At 47.0% G+C, this 27,501-nt stretch overlaps 1 protein-coding gene across 4 annotated transcripts in view; it reads right to left on the reverse strand.

Moving 5' to 3' along the window:
- RASSF2 (Ras association domain family member 2) overlaps positions 1 to 27,161 on the reverse strand; it is a 53,074-nt gene extending 25,913 nt beyond the window's left edge. The window contains exons 1-3 of one of the 4 annotated variants that reach the window (XM_087445560.1): positions 26,926 to 27,159; positions 25,973 to 26,047; positions 16,466 to 16,535 (exon numbers count right to left, since the gene is read on the reverse strand). The gene's annotated coding sequence lies outside the window, so the exon portion shown is untranslated. The other 3 variants (XM_087445561.1, XM_087445562.1, XM_087445563.1) reach the window with 3 other exon arrangements.
- Positions 27,162 to 27,501: the final 340 nt, after the last annotated feature.

Below are 27,501 nucleotides of genomic sequence, written 5' to 3' on the forward strand. Positions count from 1 at the left end.
GCTGAAGAAATCCTAAGAAAAAAGAACAAAGCAGGAGGCATCACAATCCCTGACTTCAAAACATACTACAAAGCAATAGTAATCAAAACAGCATGGTACTGGTACAAAAACAGACACACAGATCAATGGAACAGAATTGAAAGCCCAGAAATAAAACCACACATATACGGACAGCTAATTTTTGACAAAGGTGCTAAGAACATGCAATGGAGAAAGGAAAGTCTCTTCAATAAATGGTGTTGGGAAAACTGGACAGCCACATGCAAAAGAATGAAAGTGCTTTCATTCACATGTGCTATCGCCATTCACAAAAATTAACTGAAAATGAATCAAAGACCTGAAGGTGAGACCTGAAACTATAAAACTCATAGAAGAAAATATAGGCAACACACTATTTGACATTGGTTTTAAAGGAATCTTTTCGGATGACATGCCTACCCAGACTAGGGAAACTAAAGAAAAAATAAACAAGTGGGACTTTATCAGATTAAAGAGCTTTTATAAGACAAATGAAACCAGAATCAAGATGAACAGACAACCAACCAGCTGGGAGAGAATATTTGCAAAACATACATCTGACAAGGGGTTGATCTCCATAATATATAAAGAACTCACACAACTAAACAACAAAAAAACAAACAACCCGATCAAAAAATGGGCAGAGGAAATGAACAGACACTTCTCCAAGGAAGATATACAGATGGCCAATAGGCACATGAAAACATGCTCAACATCACTAATCATCAGGGAAATGCAAATCAAAACAACACTAAGATACCACCTCACGCCCGTTAGAATGGCTATAATCACCAAGACAAAAAACAACAAATGTTGGAGAGGATGTGGAGAAACAGGAACCCTCATACACAGCTGGTGGGAATGCAAATTGGCGCAGCCTCTATGGAAAACGGTATGGAGATTCCTCAAAGAATTAAAAATAGAGATGCCCTATGATCCAGCCATCCCACTACTGGGAATCTATCCAACGCACCTGAAATCAACAATCCAAAGAGGCTTATGCACCCCTCTAATGCTGTTCATTGCAGCATTATTCACCATAGCCAAGAAGTGGAAGCAACCTAAGTGTCCCTCGACTGACGATTGGATTAAGAAAATGTGGTATATATATACAATGGAATACTACTCAGCCATAAAAAAAGACAAAATCGTCCCATTTGCAACAACATGGATGGGCCTGGAGTGTATTATGTTAAGTGAAATAAGCCAGAAAGAGAAAGACAAACACTGTATGATCTCACTCATATGTGGAATATAAACCAACACATGGACAGAGAAAACTGGACTGTGGTTACCAGGGGCAGTGGGGGTGGGGGGTGGGGGGTGGGCACAAGGGGTGAAGGGAGTCGTATATATGGTGATGGACAAACAAAAATGTACAACCCAAAATTTCACAATGTTAGAAACCATTAAAACATCAACAAAAATATATATATACATATACTATTAAAATTAAAAAAAAAAAAAGTCGTTGAAGCTGGTAGTGGTCTATTCATTTAGTGACTTTCCCTAAATATATTCACAAAGATTGTAAAAAAACAAAAAAAAAATTGACAAACCCTTAGCCACACTCACTAAGAAAAAAAGAGAGAAGGTTCAAATAAACAAAATTATAAATGAAAGAGGAGAAATTACAATGGATACTACAGCAACACAAAGGATTACAAGAGAATACTATGAAAAACTATATGCCAACAAACTGGACAATCTAGAAGAAATGAATAAATTCTTAGACTCATACAACCTCCCAATACTGAACCAAGAAGAAATAGAGAATCTGAATAGACCAATCACAAGTAAAGAAATTGAAACAGTAATCAAAAATCTCCCAAAAAATAAAAGTCCAGGACCAGACAGCTTCTCTGGAGAATTTTACCAAACATTCAAAGAAGATTTAATACCTATCCTTCTCAAACTATTTCAAAAACTAGAGGAAGATGGAACACTTTCTAACACATTCTATGAAGCCAATATCACCCTGATACCAAAGCCAGACAACGACAATACAAAGAAGGAAAACTACAGGCCAATATCGCTGATGAACACAGGTGCAAAAATCCTCAACAAAATAAATATTGGCAAATTGAATACAGGAATACATTAAAAAGATCATACACCATGATCAAGCGGGATTTATACCAGGGACACAGGTATGGTTCAACATCCGCAAATCAACCAATGTGATACACTATATTAACAAAACAAGGAATAAAAACCACATGATTATCTCAATAGATGCAGAGAAAGCATTTGATAAGATCCAACAACAATTTATGATAAAAACTCTCAACAAAATGGGTATAGAAGGAAAGTACCTCAACATAATAAAGGTCATATATGACAAACCCACAGCCAACATCATAGTCAACAGAGAAAACTGAAAGCCATTACTTTGAGAACAGGAACAAGACAAGGGTGCCCACTCTCACCACTCTTATTCAATATAGTACTGGAGGTTTTGGCCAGAGCAATTAGGCAAGAAAGAGGAATAAAAGGAATCCAAATAGGCAACAAAGAAGTGAAACTCTCACTGTTTACAGATGACATGATTTTATATATAGAAAAACCTAAAGAATCCATCAGAAAACTATTAGAAATAAACAACTACAGCAAAGTTGCAGGGTACAAAATCAACTTACAAAAATCAGTTGCATTTACAACATGGATGGGCCTGGAGGGTATTATGTTAAGTGAAATAAGCCAGAAAGAGAAAGACAAACACTGTATGATCTCACTCATATGTGGAATATAAACCAACACATGGACAGAGAAAACTATTGTGGTTACCAGGGGCAATGGGGGTAGAGGGGTGGGCACAAGGGGTGAAGGGAGACATATATATGGTGATGGACAAACAAAAATTTACAACCCAGGGGGCCGGCCCGGTGGCGAAAGTAGTTAAGTGTGCGCGCTCCGCTGCAGTGGCCCAGGGTTCGCCGGTTCAGATCCCGGGTGCACACTGACGCACTGCTTGGCAAGCCATGCTGTGGTGGCATCCCATATAAAGTGGAGGAAGATGGGCACGGATGTTAGCCCAGGGCCAGTCTTCCTCAGCAAAAAAAGAGGAGGATTGGCAGATGTTAGCACAGAGCTGATCTCACACACAAAAAAAGTACAACCCAAAAGTTCACAATGATATAAACTATTAAAACATCAATAAAAAAATATATTTTACTTAAAAAAAAAACAAAACAAATCAGTTGCATTTCTATACTCTAATAATGAACTAAGAAAGAGACTCAAGAACACAACCCCATTCTACAATCACAACAAAAAGAAGAAAATATCTAGGAATAAATTTAACCCAGGAGGTGAAAGACCTATACAATGAAAACTATGGGGCATTATTGAAAGAAATTGATGATGACATAAAGAAATGGAAAGATATCCCACGCACATGGATTGGGAGAATAAACATAGTTAAAATGTCCATACTACCTAAAGCAATCTACAGATTCAATGAAATCCCAATCAGAATCCCAACAACATTCTTCACAGAAATAGAACAAAAAATACTAAAATTCATATGGGGCAACAAAAGACCCCGAATAGCTAAAGCAATCCTGAGAAAAAACAACAAAGCTGGAGGCATCACAATCCCTGACTTCAAAATATACTACAAAGCGATAGTAATCAAAACAGCATGGTACTGGTACAAAAACAGACACATAGATCAATGGAACAGAATTGAAAGCCCAGAAATAAAACCACACATCTACAGACAGCTAATCCTCCACAAAGGTGCTAAGAATACACAATGGAGAAAGGAAAGTCTCTTCAATAAATGGTGCTGGGAAAACTGGACAGCCACATGCAAAAGAATGAAAGTAGACCATTTTCTTTCGCCATACACAAAAAGTAACACAAAACGGATCAAAGACTTGAAGGTAAGACCTGAAACTATAAAACTCCTGGAAGAAAATATAGGCAGTACACTCTTTGACATCAGTCATAGAGGGATCTTTTTGAATACCATGTCTACTCATACAAGGGAAACAAAAGAAAAAATAAACAAATGGGATTTCATCAGACTAAAGAGCTTCTGCAAGGCAAATGAAACCAGGGTCAAAATGAAAAGACAACCCACCAGCTGAGAGAAAATATTTGCAAATCATATATCCAAGGGGTTAATCTCTGTAACATAAAAAGAACTCACACAACTGAACAACAAAAAAACAAACAACCCAATCAAGAAATGGGCAGAGGATATGAACAGACGTTTTTCCAAGGAAGATAAACAGATGGCCAATAGGCACATGAAAAGATGTTCAACATCACTAATCATCAGGGAAATGCAAATCAAAACTACACTAAGATATCATCTTACACCCGCTAGAATGGCTATAATCATTAAGACAAAAAATAACGAATGTTGGAGAGGTTGTGGAGAAACGGGAACCCTAATTCACTGCTGGTGGGAATGCAAACTAGTGCAGCTTCTATGGAAAACAGTATGGAGATTCCTTAAAAAATTAAAAATAGAAATACCTTATGATCCAGCTATCCCACTACTGGGTATTTATCCAAAGAACTTGAAATCAACAATCCAAAGAGGCTTATGCACCCCTATGTTCATTGCAGCATTATTCACTATAGCCAAGAAGTGGAAGCAACCCAAGTGTCCCTCGACTGATGATCAGATAAAGAAGATGTGGTATATATATACAATGCAATACTACTCAACCATAAAAAAAGACAAAATCATCCCATTTGCAACAACATGGATGGACCTGGAGAGTATCATGTTAAGTGAAATAAGCCAGACAGAGAAAGACAAACACCACATTATTTCACTCATATGTGGAAGATAAACTAACACACAGACAGAGAGAACAGTTTGGTGGTTACCAGGGGGATGGGAGGTGGGAACAAGGGGTGAAGGGACGCATTTATATGGTGACTGACAAACGATAATGTACAACTAAAATTTCACAATGCTATAAACTATTATGACATCAATAAAAAAAATGGGCAGTGGACCTGAATACACATTTTTCCAAAGAAGACATAAAAATGACCAATGGGTACATAAAAAGATGCTCAATATCACTAATCATCAGGGAAATGCAAATCAAAACCACAATGAAATATCACCTCACACTTGTTAAAATGGCTATTATCAAAAAGATATGAGATAACAAGTGCTGGCGAGGATGTAGAGAAAAGGGAACCCTCGTACACTGTCAGTGGGAATGTAAATTGGTGCAGCCACTATGGAGAACAGTATGGAGGTTCCTCAAGAAATTTAAAATAGAACTACCATATGATCCAGCAATTCCACTTCTGGATATACATCCAAAAGAAATGAAATCAGTATCTCAAAGAGATATCTGCACCCCATGTTCACTACAGCATTATTCACAATAGCCAAGACGTGGAAATAACCAAAGTGTCCATAGACGGATGAATGGATAAAGAAAATGTGGTGTGCACATGTGTGTATATACACGTGGGGGGGGGGTGTGTGTATACATACACAATGGAATATTATTCATCACAAAAAAGAAGGAAATCCCACCATTTGCAATAATATGGATGGGCCTTGAAGGCAGAATGCTAAGTGAAGTGAATGAGACAGAGGAAGACAAGTACTGTATGATCTCACTTATATGTGGAATCTAAAAAAGCTGAACTCATAGAAACAGAGACTAGAATGGTGGTTGCCAGGAGCTAGGGGTGGAGGAAACGGGGAGATGTTGGTCAAAGGGTACAAACTTCCAGTTATAAGATGAATAAGTTCTGGGGATCTAATGTACAGCATGGTGACTATAGTTAATCATACTGTATATTATAGGTGAAAGTTGCTAAGAAAGTAAACGTTAAATGTTCTCACCACACACATAAAAAAATGGTAATCAGGTGAGGTGATGAAGGTGTTTAACCTTATCGTGGTAATCATTTCATAATACATATGTGTATCAAATTATCACATTGTATACCTTAAACTTACACAGCGTTATATGTCAATTATACCTCAATAAAGCTGGAAAAATTAATTAATTAAAGTAAGTGACTGAGTTTCTACCAAAACAGTAAATTACAGACATCAGTCACTGTCCCCTACACTTCAGCATCCATATCATTAAATTGAGTTCAACATTTGTTTACAACACCAGTGATTTCTAAAAATTTTACCTTTGACCTTACTGTACTTTTCTGGACTACTGACTGACAACCATATAACAAATAATGGGAGCAACAAGGGTTAGACAGTAGGACAGTTGGGTAGTGAGCGAGGAGCTAGAGGCATGCATGAGGAGGAGCATTTGTGGGAGAAAGGGAACCATGCTCAGAGCAAACAGAAGCCCTTTCCTGCCCCCACCCAACTCCAGGGGCTTTGGGTGGTCACAGGGGACTGGGGACTCAGAGGCAGATGAAGGTGCCCATTGCCCACCCACCAGATGCTGACCTCTCTATTCTCCAAGTCTGGGCAGAAACCAAGACCAAAGCAGATGGTACAAATCCATGCAGGGAAGGCCAGGTACCCATGAGCAATGTGGGATAATGTATGTCTCTTTCAGCTGCTGATGAAGGACACAGAGAAACAGGCCCTAGCTGAGGCCAGAGCAGGGAGATGAGGCCTGTGGTAAGCAGAATAACAGCCCCCGAAAGGTGGAGAGATGATCCTGGATTATCTGGTTGGCCCAATATAATCACAAGAGTCCTTAAAAGTGAATCAATAGAGTGAAAAGGCAACCCACTGAATAGAAGAAAATATTTGCAAATCACATATCTGATAAGATGTTAATATCCAGAATATATAAAGAACTCCCCATAACTCAACAACAAAAAACAAACAATCCAATTAAAAAACGGGCATAGGACTTGAATAAACATTTCCCCGAAGAAGATATACAAATAGCCAGTAAGCACGTGAAAAGATGCTCAACATCACTAATCATGAGGGAAATGGAAATCAGAACCACAATGAGATACCATCTCACACCCATTGGGATGGCTACTATCAAACGAACAGAAAATAACAAGGTTTGGTGAGGACGTGGAGAAATTGGAACTCTTGTGCACTGCTGGTGGGACTGTAAAATGGTGCAGCCGCTGTGGAAAACAATATGGAGTTTGCTCAAAAAATTAAAATAGAATTACCAGATGATCCAGCAATTCCACTTCTGGGTATATACCCAAAAGAACTGAAAGCACGATCTTGAAGAGATATTTGTACACCCAAGTTCACAGCAGCATTAATCACAATAAGCCAAAAAGTATAAGCCACTCAAGTATCCATCAGTGGATGAATGGATTAACAACGTGTGGTATATACATACAATGGAATATTATGCAGCCTTAAAAAGGAAGGAAATTCTGACACATACTACAACATGGAGGAACCATGAGGACACTATGCTAAGTGAAATAAGCCAGTCATAAAAGGACAAATACTGTATGATTCCACTTATATGAGGTACTTAGAGTAGTCAAATTCATAGAGACAGATGGGCCGGCCCCGTGGCTTAGCGGTTAAGTGCGCACACTCCGCTGCTAGCGGTCTGGGTTTGGATCCCGGGCGCGCACGCGCTGCTTCTCCAGCCATGCTGAGGCCACGTCCCACATATAGCAACTAGAAGGATATGCAGCTATGACATACAACTGTCTACTGGGGCTTTGGGGGAAAAAAAAATAAAATTATAAAAAAAAAAATTCATAGAGACAGAAAGTGGAACGGTGGTTGTCAGGGGCTAGGGATGGGGGAAATGGGGAGTTATTATTTAATGGGTACAGAGTTTCAGTTTTGCAAGATGAAAAGAGTTCTATGGATGGATGGTGGTGACGTCTGCACAACACTGTGTACTTAATGCCGCTGACCTATACACTTAAAAATGGTTAAGATGATAAATTTTATGTATATTTTACCACAGTTGTTAAAAAATGGAAGAGGGAGGCAGAAAAGTCAGTGTTACAAGCAATGCGATGTGAGAAGGATTCGACCCGCTGCTATTGGCTTTGAAGCTGGAGGCAGGGGGCACAGCCCAAGGAATGCTGGCAGCTTCTGGAGGCTAGAAAGGACAAGGAAATGGATTCTCCCTTAGAGCATCCAGAGAAGAACAAGACCCTGCTGACATCCTGATTTTAGCCTAGTGAGACGCATGTCAGACCTCTGACCTACAGAACCGTAAAGTAATACACTTGCATTGTTTTAAGCCACTAGATTTTGGCAATTTGCTAGGCCAACCACAGGAAACTAATACAAAGCCCCTAAGGAAGGGGTGTAAGTGGGGAGAGGGGAGTGGAGGGCTGAGTTCCATTCAGAAAATTCACACCCCACCTGTGTACCCAAAAGTGGTACCCTAAAACACAGTTGTTCTTTCTAATTTTTAATTTTTCCAAAAAAGAAAAGAAATAATAAAAATCAGAGTACATATGTACTACAAAAAAAGGAAAAAGGAAAGAAAATCAGAGCTATCCCTGATGGCCTAGTGGTTAAAGTTTGGCGTGCTCTGCTTCGGCAACCCGGGTTCGCTTCCCAGGCACGGAACCACACCACTCATCTGTCAGTAGCCATACAGTGGCTCACAGAGAAGAACGAAAAAGACTTATAACTAGAATATACAACCAGGTACTGGGGTTTTGGGGAGGCAAAAAAAAAAGAGAGGAAGATTGTTCCTCAGGACATTAGCTCAGGACGATGTTAGCTCAGGACGAATCTTTCCCAGCAAAGAAGAAGAAACAGAGTGGGTTGAAATCACTTAAACATTGTAGATGGCATTTATAAGTGATGTATGTTATAAAAAAAAAAAAAGAAAATCAAACTAGTGAGAAAGGTTTTCTTTTTTTCTAAGTGACAATTACCCATAACTAGTGAGTACTCATTTTTTTAAAAAGTACCCCTTCTATGCATATGTAAATTTACACACTTAATAAACATTTATTGTATGCCTGAAATGTGCCAAGTTGTGCACTCACTGATGGCAATTCAACAGCAAAGGAAACAGACACAGCCCTGCCCTCAGGGGTGCGTGGTCCAGTCTGAGACACCACTATCAAGGCAGGCAGCTGCTATGGAAACACGTGGGAAGGGTACCTAATCTGGACTTGGGTGGGGTCCCAGGGTCCCAGGTCTCCTGGAGAAAGTGACCTCTAAACTGAGACCTCAGTAATGCAATGGAGCTGGCAAAGGTGAGGGACAGAGTGGTCCAGACAGAAGGGACATACACACCAGAGTTGTGCAAGATGGAGTGGTCCGTGTGCAGGACCTTGACCATGTCGAGGAGTCTGGACTTTATCCAGAGGACAATGAGGTGCCATGGGGGGTGTGGAAGAATGAATAATAGCCCCAAAGATATTCAGGTCCTAATCCCTGGAACCTGTGAATGTGACCTTATATGGTAACAGGGACTTTGCAGATGTGAGGTAATTAAGGATCTCAATGAGGAGATTATCCAGATTATCTGGGTGGGCCATAAATGTAATCAAAAGTGTCCTTCTAAGAGAGAGGCAGAGGGAGATTCTGAAGATGGAGAAAGGGGCCATGAGCCAAGGAACGCAGCTTTACAAATTGGAAAAGACAAGCACATGGATTTCCCCCTAGAGCCTCTGGAGGGAGCAGAGCCCTGCTGACACCTTGGTTTTGGCCCAGACAAAGCGATTTCAGACTTCTGGCCTCCAGAATGTCCAAGAGTAAATTTGTGTTGTTTTAAACCACCAAGTCTGTAATCATTTTTTACAGGGGCAATAGGAAAACAAGGAGGGTGTGATCTGACTTGAATTTTGGAAAGATCACTCCATCCCACTCCCTACTTCGTGAAGAAAGGACTGGGGAAGAGAACAGAGGCAAGGGGCCCAGGGAAGCGGGGAACGGGGACGGAGTAACAGAATCTAGAGAGTAAAGAGGCAGAAGAAAAAGTCATGATATATCAATAAAAAGGTTTGGAAAGGGCAGGCTGCCAGATTCAAAGTGGGGTTAAAGGCAGCATCCAGGATGACGCGTGGGCTGCTGGAGAGGACAGCAATGTAGCTGGTGACGTGACACTCACATGTGCTGACGTAAAGAACACGGGCTAAGTTTGAAGTGGGCCCGTGGAAGCCTCCAGTGCAGATGACAAGAAGCACAGCCAGGTCTGTGGCCCAGGAGAGTGCAGGGCCAAGGGCAGTGCCCCCATGTCCCCAGTAGGTCAAGGATGGGCAGAGGAAGAGGCGTTCCTGGAAGAGGAACAGGAAAAACCAGAAACATGGTACCCTGGAAGCCAAGAAAACAAGCTGCCTTGGGAAGGATGCTGTGGTCAGCAGAGCCAGGAACTGGTGGTGGAAGCCCAAGGAAGGGAAACCAGAGCAGCCTCCAATTACCACACGAAGTTATGGGGAACCTCAGCCAGAGCCAATTCCACAGACTGGTTGGAGTAGAAATCAGATTCATGGTGCCTGGACATCAACAGACTCTCTCACCCTAAATATTCGAGTCTTTCTCCAGCCCGGGAAATGTTATTCTATTCTTTCTTTGATTACTGCTTCTCTTCCTTCCATTCATGGTTCTTCTTCTTCAATGTCTCTATCCCCTCTCTCTAGCACTATCCATCCACTCATCCATCCATCCACCCACCCACCCACCCATCCATCCATCCACCCACCCACCCATCCATCCATCCATCCATCCACTCCTGCAGCTATCCTCCAAGCTGCTTATGATTTCTACTCATAATCTCCATTTCCTTATTTTCCTCAGGATTCTCCAGCTAATCTTCTAACTCACTGATTGGATTTGCTCTTTTGTTCACTGCCTCTATCATAACCTATAATTTGGTAATTTTGTTTTGCAACTGAAAGCAATCTGACCTGCTCTTAAGACAATTCCATTGTAGTACCATGTCTTCTTAAATCTACTGAGAATACCAATTAGAGACTTTAAGTCTTCTCTATAGTTATTAAAACTATCTGGTCCGGGCCGGCCCCCGTGGCTTGGCGGTTGAGTGTGTGCCCTCTGCTGCTGGCAGCCCGGGTTCAGATCCCGGGCACGCACTGACGCACCGCTTCTCCGGCCATGCTGAAGCCGCGTCCCATGTACGGCAACTGGAAGGATGTGCACCTATGACATGCAACTATCTGCTGGGGCTTTGGGGGGAAAAAATAAATAAATAAAATCTTTAAAAAAAAAATTCAGATCTATTTCTAAAAAATAAAAAAAATAAAACTATCTGGTCCTTGAGAAAACATAGGCACTTCAATGAAACAATATAGCATACAGAAATAGACCCAAATATATTTGGGAACATATATTTGGACTGCATTTCTAAATAGCAGGGAAAAGATAGATTAATAAAAAATAAAAAATGTTGCTGGAGAATTGGCTGACCTTTGGAAAGAGAAGATGGGGAAGCTAAATCTCTACCTTATTCCTTCCACCAAAAGAAATCATAGATGAATAATAAATTTAAGGAAATGTAGGATATATATAAACTTGAAGCGGGAAAAACTTTCCTATGCAAGACCCAAAATCCAAAAGGCATAATAAAAAAACAACATTGATACCAACGTGTAAAAATTTTAAACTTCTGTTTAGAAAAAAATTTACCCTATCCAAAGTCAAAAGGCAAATGACAAATTTGGGAAAAATATTTACAATACATATGACAAAAGGTTAATGTCCTTAATATGTAAAGGGCTTTAATAAATCAATAAGATAAAGATTCCACACTCAATTGAAAATTGGGCAAAGGATATGAACAGATAATTCACAGAAAAATAAATACAAATAGTTAATAACCCTATGAAAAGATGTTCAACCTCCCTCATCACTATTTTTTTTTTTTTTGTGAGGAAGATCAGCCCTGAGCTAACATCCATGCCAATCCTCCTCTCTTTTGCTCAGGAGGACCGGCCCTGAACTAACATCTATTGCCAGTCCTCCTCCTTTTTTTCTCTTTTTCTCCCCAAAGCCCCAGTAGATAGTTGTATGTTGTAGTTGCACATCCTGCTAGTTGCTGTATGTGGCATGCCACCTCAGCATGGCCAGACAAGCAGTGCATCGGTGCGCGCCCGGATCCGAACCCAGGCTGCCAGTAGCAGAGCATGCACACTTAAACGCTAAGCCACAGGGCCAGCCCCCGCTCATTACTATTTTTGTACCTACCAGATTGATATAAATCAAGTAGTCTGATGGCCAAATGTGGGAATTCTCCAAAGATCAGTCACTTTCTACCTGTTGGGTGATCTTACCAAGGCCATCGCTACAAATCTGACCTCAATGATCATGTTGCCCAATCTTTGTCTCCAGCCTGACTTCTCCCCATCTTTTTTCTTACTTTTACACTTCTTAGGGAAGGAGTGTTAGGAAAATACCTACATAGCCTACCACATTGTTGAATTGAAATTACATGTAACTGATTCTAGGAACCAACTTCTCCTTTGTCTGTCTCAAGGACAATCTCTGCATCTCTCTTCACAAACTTTCCAACCATCACCACAAATTACTGGCTACCTCCAGCCAGCTAGGAAAAAAAATAAGCCAGCTAAGTTTACATACACTTTAAGGCAAACACAGCAGCAGAGTTAACAAAGGGCCGGAAATTTAGAGTTCAGTCCAATATTCCTTAAACAGAGCATTGTTCCTCACCCAAGGAAGGGTCGGAGGAAGGCAGCTGATGAGGCTGGAATGTGGATTCAACCGGACACTTCCTCCGAGGGAACTTGCCAATATCTGCAGCCTTAGAGACAGAGAGTCGCTCAGCTAGCTTGTTGCAACTCTTCTGCCTTCTCTGTTATTATCAAGAATTTATGGTGCCCTCCCCGCAAAATGCCGTGTAAGAATCATGTACAAGCATCGCTTCCACAATGCCTTCAGAATACAGAAGTGATCATCACCATCTCTTTGAAGAAGTGGGGAGGAAAGAGGGGCTTCCCACATCAGCCAGCATCTCAGGCACAGAAGTGAAACAGCTCATAGCTTCCCACACAGAGAAAGGAGAGAGGAAGAAGGGGGACACGAATGAGAGGGCAGATTTGACACAATTTTTAACATGGAGCTCTCTTTGAAAGTCTAAAACATATTTAAACCTATTGAATTCCCTCTGGGAACATGGTCATTTACCCCTCAAGAATTTGAATCGGTACAACTTCTCTTTAGAAAAACTTTAAAAAATAAGTTGTATACTGAATGCCAACTAGAAAGCACGATGCTAAAATGTCTAGAGATGTGAATACTGTTGGCCTGGCCAAGTTGGGACATGAGCCTCCCAGGCCCTAGTCATGTTGGAGACCCACTGGGTTCACCAACCAGTCAGCCTTCTCTTCTGGCACTAACTTCATGCCCTTGCAGAATGTTCCAGGTTCTCCTCAGCTCTATTAAGCACTTAGGTGATGCCATCCAGCTTGTCAGTGGAAGCTACCATGTCCCATGTGGAGACTCATCCAATACTTCCCGTCTGCTCCAAAGACATCTTGGGGGTACAACCTTCCTTAAGATCCAAGAGAATGTCTTGACAAAGGGAAGGTTCCTAAGCCACTGAATAAGACAACTTCCCAGCCACTTCCCTGATCCAAAACCTAGCTCCCCCTACAACTGTCCCCGCAGCCCCTGGGCCGTGTGGCGGGACAGGGGCTCACTCCTCAGCCTGTGCTTCACCACAGCACTTGCCACCACACAGAAACCATCTGCCTGGTGTTTCTTTCCCCTCCTGGACCTGCAGCCTCCTCTCTCTGGAGCCCCAGCTCCCAGCCTGTGCCGCTCTCCTGCAAATATTCCCATTATCCTTATTTCTTCAAGAGAGGAACTGGGTTCCACAGCCAGCCCAAGGAAAGCTAATCTGCTGTCTTAGGTCCGGGGATTCCTAGAAGTAGAGCCCCACACAAGGATTCTCATGCAAGTGATTTACTGAGGAAGTGTTTTCAAGAGAAACCCATAAGGGAGGGAAGCAGGACCTGGCAGGGGAAGGAGCTAAGCAGTGACGTGGGTTCAGCTGGAGTCCAGCCACAGCCTGATCCCACGGGAGCTCCAGGGTGTGAATAACTCCACGGAGTTGTCCCGTGCAGTTATTCACACGGGACAGGCAGGCCAGGCCTTTGTACCCCTGTGCCAGTCAGTCATTGGCTGAAGGCCACCCCTGGGAGAAGGGGGTGAGCTCCCAGGCGTTTCCATGCAAGAGCAATTCTCAGGACGAGGGAGCAGCTAAGACCCATCAACACCCATAACACGTGATAGATAAAGGGGATCTGGGTGGGTACCTACAGCATCCACTACACCTGCACCCTGGATGGGCTTGAAGCAGCTCCTGGGTCTGTCACTTTCACCCTCCCCCCACAAGCTGGGAGGAAACAGCTGCCCACACAGGACCACCAGGTGTGGTGTGAGGCTTAAGCTGCAGAAATGGGGACAGACGTGCCCAAGCTCTGGACCAGTCAAAACCCTGTAGCTGTTTCACAAAAGATCCTTTCCTCTTCCTTTTCACAGACCCCCACTCACAGGTGTTTCCAGCATCCCACGCGAGGGCCCCCCCCAAGAATAAATGAGGGTCCGTCCAAGCCCTTGAAATTTGCCAGCTCAGCTTCCTGTGAGGAGTGCAAGCATCAAAACCTCAAGAAGCTGGAGGAGGTGGGAAATGGCATCCAAAGCTCTCTCCAAAGAGAACAGAATCTCCTCTGTTCTTAGCTCTTGGTCCCTCCAAGCTCTGGTGCCCTCCCCTGCTTTCTGTCAGGGAGCCCAGGGAACACACCAAGGTTAATCTGGTCCTGGGGCTTCCCCGGGACGCTGGCTAATCCCTACACAGATCCAGCCTAGAGACTAAGTGTCTCTCATCTTATTCATCAACTGGGAAGTCCCCAGAGGGAGGGGGCAAACACAGAACAGAGAGACGGGCAACCCCTCGCAGGAAAGTCCAGAGTGAGATGAAGAACCTCCCCTTTGGTGGTTTTTTGTTTCTTAAACCGTCTTCCTGGTTGTATGGCAGGAGCCAGGCCTCACTCCTCTCCCCCTTCAGCCCCCGGGGTAGGATAGGGGGGTGGGGGGCAACAGCCAATTCACAGCACCCAGCCAGTCCCAGTCTCTAAGAAAGTATAGCTAGGAGAGAGAGACCAGCTGGGAGGGGAGGGCTTTCCCCGAGAATTCCCAGGGGGGCAAACCCCACAGAGCCACCCCAGGACCAGTGAGAGGGCCGTGCACTTGCCAAGGCCTCAGCTGAAACCAAAGGGGGAAGGAGGAACAGCTGGTCTTGAGACACGACATCTCAGAGGTTCTAATTCTGGGTGCTCAACAGACTCTCCCAGAGTGGGGATGGATCCGGGGGAGAGGAGTTGATTTAAAATTCCTGATGTCTAGGCTGCAACTCAGACCAATTACATCAGACCCTCTGGGAGGGGTCCAGGCATGAACATTTTTAAAGCCTCTCCAGGTCATGCCAATGTACAACCAGGGCTGAGAACCACCATGAATTCTGGTAGGAACAGAGCTGTGTAGACTGAGGACACCACCAACTGCATCTCAAAGCAGCCTTTCAAGAATGGAAGGAATAGAATTTTCTAAAAGCAAATTGAGTTGAGACTTTAGCATATCCCTCCCCATTACTAATATTTCAAAGGGGAAAGGGAACAGTGGAGAGCAACAGAGAGCTGATGCCCGTCATGCAAACCCAGGCACCACACCACAGAAGCCAGGAAGCCAGCCCCGGGCCCCAGATGCAAAGGAAACGCTTCTTGGAGGCCCACAGCTTCCCCTTTTGGGGCCTGTCCCCACCTCTTCTCTGAACTCTGCCCTGCTCTCTGGAGACAATCTGGAGCTCCTAGGTTGGAAAAGAAAGTTATCCAACACAGTACTTCATACCATAGTGTCAAAGACTGCCCAGCAGGTCTCCTGAGGGACTCTGCTTTTTAACCAAGCAGCGATAGAGGAGACAGTGCTGACCCTTCTTCACTGCAGCCCCCTGGTATGGGGGCAGGAAGAAGTGTAGATGGCAAACAGGAAACCCCAGCCCTATTGCGCCACCCGAGGAAGGAGACTTGAGCTGTGGCCTGGGGCCCTGCCAAGATCTAGAGATTATAAGAGGTTCTTGAACCTGAGCCTATCCCAGACATGGGCAAGATTCAGGCTGACTCGGAAGGAAACGGGGCACGCTTTGCCTTCCACCGGCACGCTTTACTCAAGAAAAGGCCCACTCACTGGCCAGGCCTGTGTCCTCTCTGGAACGTGTTCACCCCACTGATCCTCCCTTCCTTGAACGGACCCCCTCCATCCCTTTTCCCTCCCTAGGTGTCCAGGCTCCAGGACCCACCCACACAGCTCCTCCAATCACTCTGCTCAGGAAAGGGTCTCACACCAAACACCAGCAAAGGGAGACACAAGGTCAAGTGTCCTCGGTGTATGTACTGCACTTCCTCAGCTTTATGTCTGACTGTGGATAAAGGCTTTGTCCCTCCCCGCCCCAAAATAATGCTAAGCATCAGGGAAGAGGGAGGGGAAGGTCTTTGGGAAGAGGATGGCTTGCCAGGCCTAAGGAGGGACGGCACTCACCTGGAGGCGGGTAGGAAGGGCTCAGCTCAAGAGAACTCTCAGCCGACTAGTCACAGGAGGCACCTCAAACCTGTTTTCCCCACAAATAGGAAACAGAACAATCACGATATTATTATTGTGCTAACAATAAAACAACAAATGTGAATAACAGACAGCTACCATAAATGCGAGCTTAAGATGGGCTATTACCTGCCACAACTCATTTAATCCCCACAACGACCCAAAGAAGAAAGAAACCTTAATATCCTCATTTTGCAGATGAAACAATTGAGGCAGAAAGAAGCGAAGTAACTTGTCCCAAGACACACAGCCAGGAAGGGGTGGAGCTGGGGTTCAAATCCAGGACTGTCGGGCTACAAAGAGAACCCCTGTTTACTACAGCTTCTCTTGAGGTGAAAGGGATGAGTTTTCAGCTAAAAATCAACGGACTGGGCCATCTTCTGCAGGAGTGGTTCTCACACTTGAGTGTGTGTCAGAATCCCCTGGGGGGCTCATAATTGCAGATTTCTTTCCCCCACCCGCCAGTTTCTGACTCAATACTACTGGGTGGGGCCTGAGAATGTGCATTCCTCACAAGCCCCTCAGTGATGCTGGTGCTGCAGGTAACAAGGCTCTAGAAGCTTCATCTTACTCCTTACAAGAATGCACGGGGAAGGCTTTATTCTCACCATTTTACAGATGAGGAAACAGAAGGGCCCAGAGGTTAGGCAACTTGTCCCAGGTCACAGAGCTGACATGAAGCCCAGTGCTCCTTATAGGTGTCCTGGCCAAGTGCCGGGTGTGAGGGACTCCGAGCGGGACAAGCAGGCGCAGGCTGGCTTCAGGCGCCAGCCACAGCAGGTCGAGAGTCCCAGGGAAGGGGGGCCAGCGGGTGACTGGCAGGACAGACAAGCTATAGGAAAAGCAGCCCCTGTGGCGGCCAAGGATGGAGACCCTGTCCAGGGACCTGGCCACTTGCAACGTCACAGAGCCACAGACCCTCAGTCACATCTCACCCTCTGTCTAAAGAACAAGGTATCCGTCATGCTCACGGGCCCAACCAACCACCTGCTCTCCCATTCTGGAAAAAACTTGGGGGCCTGACTGACAGGTCCAAGGCCCCTGCTGACAGGAAACCTCGCTCCATCCCAGGAGGCAGCCCCTGTCTGGCCCGCCCACCAGATGAGGAACTGAGATTCAGCAAGTGGCCAAGCGGGGACCTCCTCAGGCAGCTTGGTCTGCAAAGCCCCTGCTCTTTCCACCGCCAACCAGGGCCCTGGCCCCTCCTGCTCAGGCCTTTAGCACGTGGGCCTGAATCCCCAACATGGTTGAGGAAGATCTGAGGAAATGGTCCTGGGATTCCTGCCAGAAGGTCCTGCCTCCCACTTCCATACCAGCGGGCAGGTGGCCAGGTGAGTGACCTGGAAAGTCACCACTGGACCCACCCAAACAATCACCACACAGGCCCGGATGAGCAACTGCTCGTTTATAGGGAAGTCCCACCAGCATCCACAGTTTTTGACCTTCTGGATAGATGTTTAGAAGGAAACCCAAGGGCCCTTAACCTCATAGCAGAGAACTAGAGTGTTGGTGTGGGACAAAAAAAAAGGCATAAAGGAAGTAAACACTCCAGAGAGAAAAAGCTGTGTGTATGTGTGAATGTGCAGGGGTGTGTGTGTGTGAATGTGTGTGTGTAAATACGTAGTACAGGTATGTAAGGGAGTGTGTGTGTAAAAGTGTAGGTATGGGTTGTGAGAATGTGAGTAAATGTATAGTAAATGGGTGTGTGAGGGAGAGTAAGCATGTGCATGAATGTGTAGCTATGGGAGTGTGAGGGAGAATGTGTGGGGAGAGAGTGTGTGTGTGAGTGTGTGTGGAATTTAGACTCTGGTTTAGAAAAACCAAAGACCTGGAAAGCTAACGCTCCAATCTACATCTACAGACCCCAGGGAAGGGTCTGGTCACCTCTGCCTCCCTAAAGCAGCATCTCTGTCACCTTCAGCCAGCACCTCTTTTGTGTGTGTGTGTGTGTGTGTGAGGAAGATCAGCCCTGAGCTAACATCCATGCTAATCCTCCTCTTTTTGCTGAGGAAGACCGGCCCTGAGCTAACATCTGTTGCCTATCCTCCTCCTTTTATTTTTTTCCCCAGAGCCCCAGTAGATAGTTGTATGTCATAGTTGCACATCCTTCTAGTTGCTGTATGTGGGACGCGGCCTCAGCATGGCCGGAGAAGCGGTGCGTCGGTGCACGCCCAGGATCCGAACCCAGGCTGCCAGCAGTGGAGTGCACGCACTTAACCGCTAAGCCACGGGGCCAGCCCTAGCCAGCACCTCTGTCACCTTCAGCCACCTTCTGCCATGTACCCCTTCATGGGCTAAAATTCAACCAAGTGTGCAATTCTGTGTGACTGAGTTGGCCGGAGGAAAGAGTGGGAAGTTGGTGGAAGCAACGCTGGCACTAATAAGGCAATTAGACTAAGCATTCCTTGACCTGCATTTCTCAAAACTGAGGGCTATTTTATAGGGTAGTTTCACGTCCTAGCTGGGGGAGGGCAAATTAAGCTTTCCTCCAGCCCAATAATTACGGGGTGTGAGTGGAGCCCAGTCCCACGGGGAGGGCCCAAGGCCTGTATCACTGGGCGCACTCTGAGCCCCCACTCGCCCAGCTGTTGGTTAGTATCTCGGCTCTGCAGGGACGTGCTGACTTCTCCGGGCAGGTGAGGAGGGGCCACCTCCAGTTCACCATTTCCTCCAAGCACAGGTTTCTTTCTAGCCACACTTCCTGTTTACTGAGTGGCTTCTCTGAGACTCATCTCTGACCTCACTTCCCCTTCCTAAGGGAACCCCAGCAGTTCTTCCTTTTTTGGTGCTACAGGCCAAGAACCTGAGCTTTGTGTTCAGAGATCTTGGGGTTTCCTCTCCTTGCTACCCAGGGCCAGGATTGGAAACCCAAAAGCCAGGATCGCTGGCCTCCTCCACCCACAGAGACGGGCAGGTTCCTTGCACTTGAGAAGCAGTAAGGAGGGGAGAAGGAAGGAAGGGTCTGGAGTGTGCTGAGGGCTCCCCTGGGGCAGCCATTGTGGAGCATCTTACATCCACCCTCCTTTAACCTTGTTAACACCTTACATACAGCAGATCTCAGACCCTTCCTAGTGCCATGAGAGACAGCTCGTCCGGGGGTTTCCAGAACATTTCCAGGAGGCTGAGGGGAAGGTTTCCACAAAACCACATTCATGCCCTCTTCTGCCTGCTCTGCAACCAGCTGACTAACTCTAAAGAAAAATCAGCACCACAAAAACAGAACTTCTCAAAATGGCCTTCAAAGGCTGTCTATAAAATCTTGACACTTCCCCAACTGTCTGGGAGCAAAAGAGCAGCCTCCCACTGGGCAGACAGCTAACAGGCCGAGCTAGGTTAAGAAACTTTTGGAGAGCCCACTGGGCACGTTTGTCCCTCCCACACCTACGTCCTCTCACCAACTTGCTGGGTAGGCCCTTCTGGGAGCTCACTTAACAAGGAACTTAAAGCCTTTTCCACAGAACTAGGTGTCCCAGAGGAAAGCCACTTGACACACTCCCATGACCCCTGAACAGAGCCATGCGACCTGATTTCCCGATTCTGGGTCCCGAAGCTTCCCGAACTCCTCTCACCTCAGACTTGACCTAAAGCTGAAGCGCATACGTGGTCTCCCCTGCCCCCACCCCACTGTACTATGTCCCCAATTATCCCATCACATACACCAGAGAACAATCCTTGCCCCAAATGTCTGTGTGATCAACTGTAAGATCCTATATGGAGCTTTAGGAAGAGAGCACTGATTATCTGAGGCTACTACCCATCTGCCCAGAGTACTTGTGGCCTCATGGACCCCACCAGCTGAAGTCCTCCCTGCACCCCAGTCAGGCTGACCCTGCCCATGGACAAAGCATTCAGCAGCCATACCCACAACCACCATGGTGAGTAGTTAACAGGTTGAGTCGAGCCGCAGGGTCTAGAACACACAAACGGTGCTCAAAATAGAAAGTTGCGGCTCTTGTTCTCAATCTTCAGGGAAGGTGGTCTCACCAACCCACTTCCACCTGGTGTGGACCTCACTCGCTGCAGGGCAGCTGTTAGGTTCAAGGCATGGTAAACCCCAAGGGCACCTCCTCTCAATTCCACCACCACACACAGAAAACCCTGAGATGAGACAATTCTCAGCAGAGGGTCTGGGGCCTGAGACCCAGCTGCCAGCAACCGGCAAGCCACAACTGTGGTCAGCTCTGAGGCAGGCAGGGCTGTACTCCTCAACACTTGGCCACCTGCTTCTGTCCTGCCAGGCACAGATGGAGGGTCAGACCCTGAGCCCACCCCAGGTGATGGTGGCACGGGCAGGAAGGATGGCCAGGACCTTGTGGCCCAGCCTGAAATGAAACCACGAGAGACCAAATACCACAACTCCTTTTAGGGCTTTCTCTCTCCTTTCTTTTTTATTACAGAAGTAAAACAGACTATTTTTTTATTCTAAAAATATAGATAAGCAAAAAGATTATGATCCACAAAAGGACAATAATGGAGCAATTTCCCTTCTATGAGGTACCTAGAATAGGCAGATTCATAGACAGTTAAGCAGAGAAGAGATTACCAGAGGCTGGTGGGGAGGGAATGGGGAGTTAGTGTTTAATGGGTACAGAGTTTCTTTTTGGGCTGATGGAAAAGTTCTGGAAATGGATAGTGGTGATGGTCATACAACACTGTGAATGTACTTAACACCACAGCTATGGTCTGAATGTTTGTGTCCCTCCAAATTCCTATGCTGAAATCCTAACCCCCAATGTGATGGTATTTGGAGGAGCCTTTGGGAGGTGACTAGGTCATGAGGGTAGAGCTCTCATGAATGGGATTAGTCCCCTTAGAATAGAGACCCCAAGGAGCTCCCTAACCCCTTCCACCATGTGAGGATACAATGAGAAGTCTGTGACCTGGAAGAGGACCCTCACCTGACCATGCTGACACCCTCATGTCTGACTTCCAGCCTCTAGAACTATGAGAAATTAATCTCTGTTGTTTATAAGTCACTCAGTCTGTGGTATTTTGTTATAGCAGCCCAAACAGACTAAGACAGCCACTGGATTGCACACTTAAAAATGATTAAAAGGGTAAATTTCATGTTATGTATATTTTACCATAATTAAAAATAAAAAATATTTAATATGAAAAAAAAAGATTGAGATCAAAATCTCCCAAAATACCACCATTTAGATAATCACTCTTAACATTGTGCCATCCTTCCTTCCAGAGGCAAATATAAATGAATGATAGGATATACTTTACAAAAATAGCACACTGTTTGGTAACCTACCTTTTAGAAAGATATCATATTTTTCTATGTTAATAGATACACATCTATATCCCATATTTTTTTGTAGCCACATGGTATTCCAATGTATAATATACCATAATTAACAAGTTTGCTATTGTTGGGTATTTAGTCTCCATTTTTGGTGGTGTTATCATTATAAATAATGCTGTAAGGTACATCCTCGTGCACAAATTTTCCTGCACTTGTCCAACTGTATCCTTAGGATAAGAATTCCTACAGGCGGAACTGCTGAGTCAGACTCCCTCGGGAGGACTGTCAACAGAGCATCAGGAGTAAAACCCCACCAGGGATGTTGAATTCTGTCATAGAAAAGTCCCTTTCTCCACACGGACTTTGCTTGGATTCCACTTGGGTGTCTACGACATTGCATAGTGGTTCAGGAAAACAGAGAATGTCCTTCCCACAAGCAACCAGCTCCTCCCGCCCCATCCTCCCCCCACATGTCTGTGTCATGAAGTGTAACTGGTACACAAAGAGGGCAGAATTTTACTGGGTCAATGTCTACCGAATTCCCTTGTGCCAGCAGGAAAGGCCACAGCAACACTCTAGGATGGCCCAGTGCTGGGTGCCCCATGGCAGGCAACGTAAGTGTGGACACGTGAAAGGTTTTCTTGTGGTAAAGGTTTTGTTCTTGTGTGGACAGGAGAATGCAAGGGACTCTTCCCAAAGAGACCAATGGCTAGAAGGGACCTGGGGAATCATCTAATCCCTTGCCTTGGAGATGGGGAAACTGAGGTGCAAAAGGACTCATGCGTAAACATTTCAATAATCTTTAAACGAACCCCCGAAGTGTCTGCACACAGTGATTCAGCCAATTGTTCAAGGGCAGAGTTTGAATATACCCCAAATTTTGGACACCTAGTACAATTCTTATCCTCTTCACGCCGTGTACAAAATTGGAAATGAGGATCGCTGAGGTCATATCCCAGCTCAGTCATGGCCAGAGTGTGTGTGCTGGAGCTGCTCCTACTGGCTCTCAAGGGCTGAGGGTGCGCATCTCTTCCCAGCTCAGTGTTCAGTGACGCCATGTTAGTAGCTTGCAGTCAGCCACGGTGGGAATATTTACACTACAGAAATCAGCAAATACCACAAAGCAGCGCTTTGTTTTCCCCCCTGAAGAGCCAGTTGTCAAATATTTATCGGCACATCACTGGTCACAATCTAAATGTGAAAACCATGAGCAGGTGAGCTTAGTTTCTTCACCTAACCCAAGGACCTCCTCTCTCTCCAAAGCATTATACTTCTCCACGGTCCATCATAATACTCACTCCCAAACCTACCATAGCCCCTTCCATATTAATCAACGAGCCAGCAAATGTTTGCCTGAATGCTTCCTGTGTGCCAGGCCCCCATCTGAGCACAAATCACAGTATCACTGTGAGACAGTTATTATTTCCATCTTCCAGTTGGGAAAACTGAGTCCCAGAAGACTTTAAGTGACTTTGTAACTATAGACTAAAGCCTGTCTTAGGTTAGTTTCCAGAAGTTGACCCTAAGACAAGAGTTCAAGTGCACATAGAAGGAGAACAGGAAAGTGAAACAGGGAAAGGAAGGCAGCCAATGAAGGGAGCAAGTTACCACTGTGAGCAATTGGGATTCGGTCCTGCTAGGCGGCCCTGAGAGACAGCATAGAACATGCCCCAAAGTTACCCCAACAGAGAAGTGAGGGAGCTGCAGTATTTACACACCTTCTTCCATCAGCCATTGGTTGAGGCCAAGGAAACATGGGAAGGATGCTCAGAGCATCTATTTCATTGCCGGATATCACACAGCTAGAAAATGGTAGACTTCCATTCAAACTCCAATACTCTCTTCATTACTCTTATAGAAATGAGCAGTTAATCAAACACCTACTGAGTGCCAACTATGGGTAAAGTGCCATGCTGGTGAAGTAAACCTACTTTGCCAAATCACTTTGGGTTGACATGTCCAAGGAAAGCACAAGGTATCCTTTTGCCAATTTGTTTCAACAGAAGGAATAGAAAAAGCCCTTCTAAGTCACTCTGCTCATCCCACGGGAATTAGCCAAGTGCCCTGCCTTAAGCCCTTCTTCTATGAGCGGCTTCCCTCTCTGGTCGGCCACAGCTGCCTTGGGCAGGCCTTCTGCAGCCTCAAGCTGTCATCCCAAGCAGCCACATCAACCTGTGATTACAGGCTCCAGAGTCTGCCATCCAAGGATGGTCAAAAATGACCACCCGGCTGCCCAGTCAGCCAAGTCTGGAGGCTGTGCCCTGCATGCCCTGTGCCTCCTGCCCCATCCCCTTCCCTCCACCTTCCCACAGCCATATCCTCCAGGGGAACCCACAATCAGGCCAAATACATGAAACCAGCAATCACGGGCCTGGGGGAACTCACCTCGCCTTAAGGACTTATTTAAAATTCTTCTGGAGAGGCAGGGAGGTGTTTAAATAGGACAGTGTGTTATTGGGGTAAACAACTGGACCATATTGTGAAGAGTGGTGGGAGGGGTACTCTAGTTTTATAAACCAGCTGTAGCAGCTCTCAGCAACCATGGCTTGACAACTGGGACCGGACGTTTTGTTCCATTCCAAGCACACTGCTGAGATCTGCCCAGTTGCTCATTCTGGGGGAGAGGACAAGCAGACGCGGGCAAGTCCCAGGACTGCTCTTGGATCACCCAGTCCCTCTCCCAGCCTTTCCGCAGGATTCTCTGGCAATCTGGGCCGCCTCTGCACTCCCACCTCCCAGTCAGTGAGGACACTCCCTGCCAAAGTATCCTAGAGAACTGAATGCAATTATCAGGCCAAGGTTCTTTTATGCTTTGGTGACAGGACCCTTTTCTGGTGAGCCCTGCAGTCCAGCCTTGGCACTCCAGCAGAGGTGCCAGGACGTGTGGTCCTGGGCACTTCTCCAGCCAACCCTCTCGGCCATTCCTAAGCAGCTCACGCACACAAGGCAGACATAAAGTTTGGCTCCAGGGCACCAGGAAATAGACCAAGAAATCAAAGCAAAACCAGCGGGTGACTGAGAGGTCCTAGGTAGGCCAGCGCATCCGAGAGTAAGGACGTGAACTGAGGGATTGAAAACAACATGTAGGATGGTCCACTACACTGGACCGATTCTTAAGAGAACACAAACTGGAGAGAGGGCTTGAACCCCCAAACAGAAGCCTTGCAGAGATGCAGAGAGGTGGACTCTGGAGCCCCAGGGGCAGAAGGGGAGCACCCTCAGGAAGGTGGGGATGCTGCTGGCTGCAGGTACAGCAGGCACAGGTCCTGCACACACTCTGGCCTACTCAGCCAGGTGTAGAGGGCACAGCCCCCACCTTCCCCTTGAGGAGGGCATAACTGGGGACCTCAGATTCCCTGGCCTCCTATCAGCCAGGTTCCCCAAAGTTGTCCCTCATCATTCTAACCAGATTTCACCAGCACCAAAATGAGGACAGAGGAGCATGGGACATGTCTAGGCTGCACCCCAAAGAATATCCTGTCTCCCCAATACTCCACCTCTGCTCTCTCATTCTCTGAGGGAGGAGCAAGACTCACCTCCCAGCCCCCCAGCACAGGGAATCCCAACCCGTACCAGCCCAGATTCCCAGGTGTCTGGGCAGGCTGCATGTTATGCCTCCATCTTCTTCTCCCAGAATAAGAACTACTCTGTTTCCAAAACTACCCCACCTTTCTGAGTTCAGCCATCTTTTGGGGTCCTCTTCTATCCACTGAGGCCCACTAGACAGCCAAAGCTTCCAGGCATCAGGCTGGCCTGTCTAGAGGAGAAAACACAGCTGGTGCCCACATCCAGGGTTTCTGATCCCAAATGGGCACCTCCCAAGCCAACTCCACACTTAGTCCCTGGGACACTGCATTAGGACACAAGTTTTAAAAAAAAGGAACTCTCCTCAAACAACCCAAGATACCTTAGCCATGAGAAGCTTCTTTAATTTTTCAGACCACCTGCAGAAAAAGTTCCAAGTAAATACGAATTGATAAGTAAAATAAATCCAACCCCAGATTCCTCATCCAGATGCTTTGGAAAGAAGGCCGCTGGCTCTGTCTTGCAGCTGTTTAAAAGAATCATTGTTTCTAATTCTTTCCTCCCATTGTACCAAGATCAACTGTGGCAGGAACCGAGTTCCGCTCCAGGATAAATTGTTATTTGTCAGCTCATTGGTTCAAACATTCATTCATTTCATGTAAGGTACTTACTATAAACCTCGCCAGCTCTAGACACGGCCTCTGTCCTCTGGAAGAACATGATTTAGGGACCTGGATTCCCGACACCTGGGAATAAAGCGCATCGCAGCGTTGAGAAGCCTCACACTCGGCTCTTGTCACTGAGGCACCGAGGTGCTGTGACACCAGACCCACAGAGCGCCCCAGGGTAACATGGAACCCTCCTCTCCCTGTCAGGCCATCGTGCCTCTCTGCTGTCCCCAGGGCTCTCCTAGCTTAGGAGCTGAGTGCAAAGCAGCCACTGGAAATGCAGAAGTGGCCGGGGTCCGCCCAAGGCACCTGCCTCTCTCCGGCGAGAGAGGATGCAAAGCCGAGGTCCCCAACGACCTCAGGCAGCAGCTCCGGAGGCGGGCCGGGAGACTGCAAAGGGGAAGTGCCCCGAGGACCGAGGGCCCCCACACACCCCGCGCCCTTCTGAAGGCAGAGGGAGCTGGAGCCCCTCCCCTCCAGGGAGGCGTCCTTTAGGCGGGTAAGAAGTAAACCGGATTGGGGTTGGCCACTCCCCAGGGCCCTCGGGATTTGCCATCCCTGCACCTGCTGCCCGGCCGCACCGCCAAGAAGTCCCAGGGACCCCGGGTATGGGGTGGGGGCGCCTTCCTGCCGCCGCCCTTGGGGGCGGAGGGGGAGAACGAGCTTGGAGCCACAACTTTCTCCGGCGGAAGGCGGGCGGGCTGGGGTTCCGCACCCACGCGGCCCCTGGGGAGTCCGCACGCCCGGGAACCCCGTGAGGCTGGGGGAGAAGGCAGGAGACCAGGGGCAGGCGAGGACCGAGGGGCTGACCTGGACGGGAGAAGAGACACTGCGAGAAAACTTTCGGCGAGGCAGGAGCGAGGCAGGCGACAGAGGACCGCCCGGTACCCGGCACCTTGCGCCCCGCATCGCGCGCCCGGTACCCCGCGCCCAGCACCCCGCGCCCAGCGCCTTGCCTGCGTCCAGAGCCGGCTGCATCTCGCTCGCGCCGCGCGGACCGTGGAGTTGCAAAGTGGGGGTGCCGCGGCCGGGGGCTGCTCCAGCCGGCGCCTGGGTCAGCGATCGGCGGGCCGGGCTCAAATCCAGCCCAGCTGGGAGGCGGCGGCCGCGCGATTGGGGGTCGGGCGCCCCGCCCTCCTCGCTCCCTCTCCGCCCCTCCTCGCCCTCTCGCCCGCCCCCCCTGCCTTTATCTGCCCTATGCGATCTGACCGTCCTCCCTCCCCCTCTTTCTCTAGCTCTCCATCTCTCCCCACCCCGCTTCCACTCGCCTTTCTTCCTCCCCTCCTCTCCCGCCCTCCCTCCCCTTCTCCCCTCCCCCTTGCGGGGCGGAGCTTCTCCCCTCCCTCCCAGACAATGCTTTGGCTGCGCGTCCCCTCCTTCCCTGCCTGCGAGTCGGGGCTCCGGCTGCCAGCGCCTCTTCCGGGCTGGGGGGGCGGGGAGGGGGTAGGAGTGCGGGGGTGGGGAGGATGAGCTGGATCCCCTCACCCCATTCGCCGCTGCCCTTTCCAAGAGGGATGGAGTCTTGGCCCAAG

The sequence above is a fragment of the Ceratotherium simum genome, chromosome 21, assembly GCF_057802395.1.
Source record: "Ceratotherium simum simum isolate JZ-2026a chromosome 21, ASM5780239v1, whole genome shotgun sequence".
Taxonomy (NCBI): Eukaryota; Metazoa; Chordata; class Mammalia; order Perissodactyla; family Rhinocerotidae; genus Ceratotherium; species Ceratotherium simum.